The 9,143-nt window shown below is 35.8% G+C and overlaps 1 long non-coding RNA gene across 1 annotated transcript; it reads left to right on the top strand.

Annotated features, from left to right (window-relative positions):
• Positions 1–3,734: 3,734 nt before the first annotated feature.
• LOC310890007 lies at positions 3,735–8,856 on the top strand. The gene is made up of 3 exons (XR_014576965.1): positions 3,735–4,502; positions 4,776–5,012; positions 6,971–8,856. It is a non-coding gene; the product is annotated as an uncharacterized lncRNA (long non-coding RNA).
• Positions 8,857–9,143: the final 287 nt, after the last annotated feature.

Raw genomic sequence — 9,143 nt, 5'->3', positions numbered from 1 at the left:
GGAACCATAATCTTAGACGCTCGATTTAATCTTAATTAAGAATTTTAAATTATTTTTATTACACTTTCTCAAAGTCTTTAATTGTTCATGCAAGCATCTTCTCCCTGCCTTATTAATGAAAAATTACTTGTCATACTGCCAGGCTTCTATAAATATATCATTGCTCTAAGAGTGTATTTTTATATTATTATTTACATAGTTAATAATAATAATAGTTTAAAAAAATGAATTTTTGCCCACGGGTATTTGTGAAATGCTTCCTTTGTCAAATTCCAATTTTGGTACTTTAAAAAGGATAAGTGTAGACTTATAATTACGATTTTATTGACAAACTGCAGATAATTTTTTGATGGTTTGTACTGACCCCAATTACGTTGCCTTACATGTCAAAAAAAAAAAAAAAAAAAAAGGAAGTGAGAGAGAGAAACAAAAAACCTTTACTACAATCTAAGGGATAATTTAGGCTATATTTCTGTAGATGTATCTTACTAATACTGTACTATTTCTAATAACTAAATGATAAGGGGAACTGATAATAGAATTGAGGCATACCAATTTCTGCATGTATCTCTTACTAGTAGAGTAGAGAATTAATATACAGATTCTCTGGGTTAATTTACACTTAAATACTTAATGCATGAATGGTGGTGATGGTAGTGTCTATGATTAGATCATGTTTTTCAGAGTAGCCCATAACTCATCTCTGGCAGCACTCATCAACATACTGTGAGACTTAAGTTCTAATTTTTCTTCATCATGTAAGTGAATTCAATCGTCTTCTGAAAAGAAGATGAATTGCCATGATCATCATAATACTGGTCTCAGGAAAAAATAAAATAAAAAGGCTACACCAAACTATTAGCAAAACTGACCTTAAATGACAAATGACAAGTGACAAATAGAATGGAACCTGAGAGGCTGGAAACTGGAAGGAAAAATGTGGCATTGGCTCATTTGTTGTTAACTGTTTTCCCTTGCTTTGGCCATGATGCAATGCAGTACAACTTCTTTGGAATTCAGTATATGAGACATTGTTTAAAGCTGAGGAAAACAAAGAAAAACAAAACAAAACAAAAAAAGCCTTGCTCCTATGCTTCAGACAGATTTGAATTGAAATAATACATCAGTGTTGGGTATATCTATGCAACAGAACCATTCAATCATGAAATTCAAACACTTCAGGAAATTTTTATGCCTGAATCCACAGGCTTGTAAAAAGACTTTCTATGGGTATTGCGTTACTGAATGTCTAGATTTATCTGGTTCATAGAGCCTGTGCTGTAAATTTTAAAACAGAAAGTTTTACTGAATATAATGGGTATTATATGGAATGAATATAATGGATATTATATTAATGAATGTAATGGACTCCATGGATAGGAGTTCTTGTGTCATGATAGGAGAAATAAGTGTCAACTTGTTTCCCAGTACTTAAAATATCCTGTGTATGTTGTGTATCTGTGCATATATGCTGTATATCCTGAGTACTGTGGGACGATTCTGCAGTGATTTATATATATATATATATATATATATTATTTCTTTGCATGTTTGGCAGATGATCTGGAATTAAAATGTCCTACATGAAAAAATAATCTATGTGGAGAAGAGAAAAAGAACTAATGTGAGATTAAAATAATATATATAGAATAATTGTCAGATCAGAGTTGGAAAAGATGGAGAAATTAAGCAGAAGGAAGGTTAATAAAGTAATAATGTCAATGAAATTAAATGGTTTGCCTAGATAATGACCTGCAGCTGAAGGAAAAATTCAGGCTCATAAAGTATCAGCAGTGATCTCTCTTCTATATGGTTCTCAGTGGTTCTAAGAGGAGAAGGGCTTTCCAAATATAACTTCATTACTTGAGGATATTAGCAGTGAGGACCTGGCTAACAAATTAGGCAACAGTTTTCAGTTGCTCTATAAAAGGTTAGGCCTGTGAACAGTACTGAAAAATTAAAGCTTGCTTAACAACAACCATCCTCTCAGCAGTGTTAATCACTGCTTCTATAGCAGGAATGAGAAAAGGAAGCAGTAAACTAGAGGAAGAAAAGTTAAATGCCTCTGTATGCATATACTCTTATCAAATATAACTTTCCGGTGTGTTAGGTGTGAATACTCGCAAGGCAGGGTTTTTTTTTTCAGTAATAATCTGTATCTGGTTATTTTGTAATATTAGAAAGAAATATCAGGAAAAAAATGCTTTTGAAAGATATTTTATAGCAGTTAGCAACAATTGCATTCTTTTGTAATTTTATCTTTGATAGTGAAAATTGAAGCTCTGGTTCTAATTTTCACCCCATTGTGTGAAAGATAAAGCATTAAGTGGGCAAATAACCCTAGATACACAGGTGTGGAGCAGAGTTCATCACTTCATGGCAACTGTATTTTGCTCTTAAAAGTGACTGCAGCTGTCACCTTTATTTTTAAAAACAAGGGCCTGAATTTGCTGCTGCTTATTTTTAAATGGTTATTTTTTTATTATTATTATTATTATCATCATCATCATCATTATTATTTGGTAGGAATGGACAGAGGAGAAGCCTTAAGGTTCAAAGTAAATTCAAGATCAAACTGTTTTTTTCTCTTTTGGTATGATTACAATTTTTTGTAATGAAAGCTTTTTTGCTTATTATTTTATTTTATTTTATTTTATTTTATTTTATTTTATTTTATTTTATTTTATATTTTATTTTATTTTATTTTATTTTATTTTATTTTATTTTATTTTATTTTATTTTATTTTATTTTATTTGTTCCTAAGAAATATTGGGGATACTAGGTAATGGTGACTTCAGTCAGGCTTTTGACACCATTTCCCACAGCATTCTGAAGAAACTGGCTGCCTATGGCTTGGATGGGTGTACACTTCTGTTGTGGTTTAAACCAGGCCGGCAGCTAGGCACCACACAGCCATTAGCTCACTCTTCCCCCTCCCTCTCTGGGATGGGGGAGAGAATCAGAAAAAAAAAATGAAAGCCTGTGGATTGAGATAGAGGCAGTTTATTATGATAGAAAAGAAAGGAAAATAATAATAGCAATGATAATAGTATTACTACTAATAATGTGTACGAAACGAGTGATGCACTGTGAAATTGCTCACCATCCACTGACTGATGCCCAGCCTATCCCCAAGCAGCCAGTTCCCCCACCCCGGCCAGCCCCCACATATTAATTGTTCAGCATGACACCACATGGCATGGGACATCCCTTTGGCCAGTTGGGGTCAGCTGTCCTGGGTCTGTCCCCTCCCAGCTCCTGCTGCACCCCCAGCCTGCTCTCTGGCAGGACAGTGTGAGAAGCTGAAAAGTCCTTGGCTTAGTGTAAGCACTGCTCTGCAACAATTAAAGCATCAGTGTGATATCAACATTATTCTCATCCTAAATCCCAAACACAGCACCCTACCAGCTACTAGGAGGGAAATTAACTCTATCCTAGCCAAAACCAGGATAACTTTGTTGGGTTAAGAACTGGTTGGGTGGCCAGGCCCAAAGAGTTATAGTGGATGTAGTTAAATCCAGCTGGAGGCCGGTCGCTAGTGGTGTCCCCCCAGGGATCAGTATTGGGGCCACTTCTCTTAAGTATCTTTATCAGTGATCTGGATGAAGGGATCGAGTGCACCCTCAGTAAGCTTGCAGATGACACCAGGTTAGGCATGAGTGTTGATCTGCTCAAGAGTAGGAGAGCTCTGCAGAGGGATCTGGAAAGGCTGGGCTGATGGGCCGAGGCCAAATATACTAAGTTCAAAAAGGCTAAATGCCAGATCCTGCACTTGGGGCACAACAACTCCACGCTGGGAGAAGAATGTCTGGAAAGCTGCCTGGCAGAAAGGGACCTGGGGGTATTCAGCCAGCAGAATATGAGCCAGCAGCATGCTCAGGTGGCCAGGAAGGCCAACAGCATCCTGGCTTGTATCAGAAATGGTGTGGCCAGCAGGACTAGGGAAGTGATTGTCCCTCTGTACTTGGCTCTGCTGAGGCCTGATTACAAGAACATTGCTGGAATGTGTCCAAAGAAGGGCAATCAAGCTGGTGGGGGGTCTAGTGAACAAACCTATGAGGAGTGGCTGAGGGAGCTGAGGTTGTTTAGCCTGGAGAAAAGGCTCATGGGAGACCCTTTTGAGCTCTACAATTACCTTAAAGGAGGCTATAACGAGGTGGGAATCAGTGTTTTCTCCCAAGCACCAAGTGATAAGACAAGAGGAAATGGCCTCAAGTTGTGCCAGGAGAGGTTTAGGTTGGAAATCAGGAAAAATTTCTTCACCATAAGTGCGTGACGTGTTGGAACAGCATGCCCAGGGAAGTAGTTGAGTCACCATTCCTGTAGGTCTTCCAAAAACGTGTAGATGTAGAGCTTAGTGACAGGGTTAATGGTGGACTTGGCAGTGCTAGGTTAAAGGTTAGACTAGATGATCTTAGAGACCTTTTCCAACATAAATGTTTCTATGATTCTATATATCTCTGAAGTAAAGAGACAATCTTGAGACATAGAGATATCTCAGGTAAGCAGTTTGGTATTGTTAAAGTTGGCCATTCACAGCTTCCTGCTGCTAATTTTTTTAAATACATCTCAGGGTGCCTGAACCTGATTGAAATATATGGTAGAACAAAAGCAGTACAACAACTTAAGAAAAGAATATTGCTTGATCAAGTTTCTAAGTAAGAAATAGAATCACGTTCTTAAAGAACGAAAAAAAAAAATACTGAAGACAAAACAAAATTTTAAGTCTACTTCATCTGCTTAACTTCTTTTATTTATTTCGAATCCCTTGAAGAATTTACAGCTGTCAAAACTGTATATGAAGTGCCAACAATATCTGACTTTCCAGCAACTGTCCTCAAACATCTGTCTAAAATTGGCCTCAGGAGGTAGGCAACAGCACCCTTCACAGGGCAGCCCTTCCACCACTGTTTTCCTCCTTGCTTTACCCACACTGGTTAGCCTGGATCCTTCTTATGGTGCTTTACAAACACCTACGTAGCTTGCAGATACGTTCTTGCTGCTTATTCTGGTTAGTGTCTTTCTATTTGAACTTTTTATATGTTGTGTATACTGTACTTTCCAATTTGTGCCTTTATTATAGTTATCTGGATTGGAAGAAGACTTTCTTTTTATTACAACGGCATTTCTAGGTTAAGTAGTTAATATAAATGGGTAACATTAGAAGTGGGGTATTTTATATTTTCTAAATTTGGGTGCATATATATACATACATGCTCTCTAGCTTGTGAAATACTTTTTCAAATTCTAAGACAGGTTTTTAGATCTATCATCCATGAGACCCCTAAGAACAAGGTGGCAACAATTGGAACAATCTGTGGTAATTCTTTAAGGGTGTGTTACACACCCACCCTCACAGTAACACGTAGTTTTTTGTCACAAACATATTGCTCATGATTTATGTAACAGTTTGCTGATCTGTCTTTCTGTGATGAACAACAGTTTGTTAATATTTAAGGACCAGGTATTTATTCCTTATTTAGTAGTTCTAAAGCTTATGGACTATTGAGGACAAACAATCAACTCACAGACTTCACTGATAGGCTAGTAGCAATATTACCCCAACATTTTCTGTAAATTTGCTACAACATTTTCTGTAAATTTGCTACAACATTTTCTGTAAATTTGTTTAGAGAAGCCTAATTTGGACTTAGATGCATGAAAATCCTTACATGTCCTTGTATGAAAATAATCTTTAGTATCCTGAAAACATGGTTGCTATACATAATTCTCACTCTTCAGATGCATTTCTCTCTTTAGACTGATATGTAAGAGTGGCATTCTTGGCAATAATTCAAGAACATAGATAATCTTAGCAAACAAAATGGGAATTTTAAATTTCTTGACTGTGATCACCCTCATAAAACCATCTGCAGAGGTAGTGATTAAAATATCTTTTTATACATCTGACTAGTTTTTTCTGTATGCTGTTACTTGATATTAAGTATTCTTCATCTTATGTAGAGATCCTTGCCTGTAAGTTAATACTAGTGATTTTTTTTTTTGTACCATGACATTGTAAGTAATACTAAAGTGTTACTTTATTTTAAAGAAATACTAAAATATATTAAAGTATTTTTAATTACCTAAGGCATGTGAAAGAAATTTAAGTTCACAACTGGAAATCGATTAAATTGATGAAACCTCATAAATTTGCAGGAGACTTTCCTAAGTAAAGATTTTAGTAGTGATTTATAATCTTAATTAGGTAGTGTGTTTATTAATTATTTATTAAAGTATTATAAATTACCACAGAAGTTTTACATTTATGTACTGTGGTCTTTTGCTTTTTGAAGTCGTGTGTGTTGGACTTAACATCTTCACAGAGCTCTCCAATGCGATTCTACTAGCTGATTATCGTTGTCAATGTTATATAGAACCCATCAATGTCTATTAATAACTTGAGCTTTTCCTCCTCTGTGCAGTACTTTGCATTTATTTTTTAATATGATGCTTTACAACCTGCTTTTAAATCATTATAGAGCTCATTATAAAACTTCCCTAGATTAATCAAAACTATTTGATATCATTATCAGACTTTCCTGTCTTGTCCCTTTACTTCTCCCTGATAAACAATGTCTTTTGTGGCTCCTGTCCTAAGGAGAGTGAACACTGATATTCTGCAGCACTTACCAGGCAGTATTTACTGAAACCAAAAAGTGCATGAATGTACTGTAAAGACAGTGACAAAAGTGATAATCGAACATAGATAAATTAATAAAGTGAGAAGGGTGTTGAGTGGAGATGTGAATTACAGGTCCCAAATGCATAAATTAATAAATAATGAGTATATTTGTAATGAAAAGATGTATTTTGATTTTCAACAACAAACTTTTATCCGTTCAGCTATATTTTGCTTGGATTTTCTAGTTTATTCACAGATGTGGGTTATATATGTAAGTTCTATAAACCTGTACTGGGCTTCAACAACATTGCTGATAAGGGTGTTCTCTTTCTGATCAATTGCAGGTGTCACTTGAAACACTGGTACCTGTCTAGACTATGGTTAATAACACCAAGATGACTGTGGACTCAGAAGGAGCATACAGCATTTCTCATAGGAAAAAAGTCACCGGAGATAAAACATCATATCGGCTGGAGCAGACTTTAGTCGTTTGTGGCTGTTGCCATTTATCTCTGAGAAACTGAAACTGAAACCACTATATTTTAGTTCTTTCTCAAAGTGGGGAATCTTGTAGGGCCAAGAGCATAACACACTTTAGAGGACTTAAGGATTTTCTTTTAAGAAGTTTATCCATCTGGAAAGTAAGCAAGCATCAGAAAAGAGGCCAGGATACTTTCCAAAAGAGACAAACATTTTCAAACCTCAGTATTTCTTGAAAACACGATCACAGAGAGGCAGTTTAGAAGGTCTCCAGTGAAACAGATTCAGCAAAAGGATATGTGAAACTGTGCAGATTTGTTCCATCTTGAAAAAGGGTTTGCTCAACTGAGTTAGTCTGAACTCTATTATGGAAAGTCATGGTTGTGTGGAGGGGGAAAGCAACATATTTTTTCACCAGAATTTTGCAGGCAGCCAAGCAGTTTATGCTTCTGTTCACATGGGACAGAACTATGAATCCATCTACCCATCTATCTAGAACTATGTCCACCTCTGGAAGTGTTATCAACCTTAACAGGTAAACTCAATCTCAGAAATGGAGACCTGGCATTCCTATACCCTGATATGAGACTCCTTAGACCATTAGTGGGCTGTTTGACACAACACAGTGAGATGGGGAGCCATGGTTACTCTGGTAGCACTGGATTTGGAGGGTCTAGTCTGAAGTCTCAAAGATGCCTTGATTCTTATCAGTATAATGGATGTTCTGGCATTTAGTCAGTGCTTAGAAACTCTGGAAACACTCTTCCCTGGCTGTTAAACAGACAAATTCTGAAATGCCCCCAAGGAGTCTGGGAGTTTAGGATGCTGAATTGTTGTCATCTGACAGTTTACCAGGCTGGGGGTCTCAGTAGCTTGACAGCTGGGCTGCCAAAAATCTTGTCATGTTTCAAAATCAAATTCCCTTCACAGAAGATTTCTGCATTGACAAATCAGCAGTCCTCTGTAGAACAGTGTTTGTACCTGAAGCTGTAGGCATTAGTCTCTTGCAGGTACTGGTTGACAGGACGAAGTAATAAAACATGAGATGACTGCTTGGTTAGACTTGCCTTTTCCTGGAGTAATTGGACTTGTTTTACATATGTTATATTGCCTGTCATTGTGACAACTAGGTCCCTACAGAGTTCTATTCACAGCATAGCAAATTTAGAGATTCTTAACCAGCTCATTGACATGAGGCTGATAAACAGCCAAAACAGAATTAAGAGCTGCGTGTTTTTATGTAACAGAATCCAGCTGAAATGTCACCTTTTGGCAGTTTGGATATACATTGTTATTATTTAGTACTGACAAGTCTTTTTTTTTTTCTTTTTTTTTTCTTTTTTTTTTTTTTTTTAACGGAAGACACAGCAAAGGTAGATTTATTATACTTGAGCTAAAATTTGAATCTTGTAATACCTATGTGGAAAATAAGATTCTAATTCTACTCTTCTAGAAGCAAAGGTTTTCTTCTATTATCTTCTCTCCAGGGACTTTCAGGACTTTTCATCTATAGCTGTTTACCATCAGAACTTCATAGTTATTAATGACATGAATGTTATTTATTATAATATAAAGAAGAAAAGCAATTAACAATAGTACTATTAAACCTGGGAAAGCATGTCTCACAGATGCCTTTTTTCTATTCTGATTTATGAAGAACAGCTCTTTCAACGAACGTCAGTATAGACTTTAGGGACAACTGAAAACTATTTACCTTTCAAGTAGCTGTGTACTTCTTTCCAAAACTCATATGCAGTTATTTGCTGTCATAAGCTCCAATGTAATTATAACTTCCTTATGCTGAGCTTTATTAATATAATTTTGTTATTTTCCACAAAATTTTGATATAATAATAAATGATTTTACTTTGCTAAATAAAGTTAATGTTTGTTTGTTTGTTTTTGTTTGTTTGTTTGTTTTATAGAACAAGCAAGGTTATTCCACCAGTTCATACAGATGTGTTATAAACACTTGAACATTGACGTGAATGTCTTTTTTTTTTTTAATAAAACTACAAAGAGATTGTTTAGCTCACTC

Source organism: Anser anser (genome assembly GCF_964211835.1).
Source record: "Anser anser genome assembly, chromosome: Z".
Lineage (NCBI taxonomy): Eukaryota > Metazoa > Chordata > Aves > Anseriformes > Anatidae > Anser > Anser anser.
This window is presented reverse-complemented; position numbering and strand designations above follow the sequence as displayed.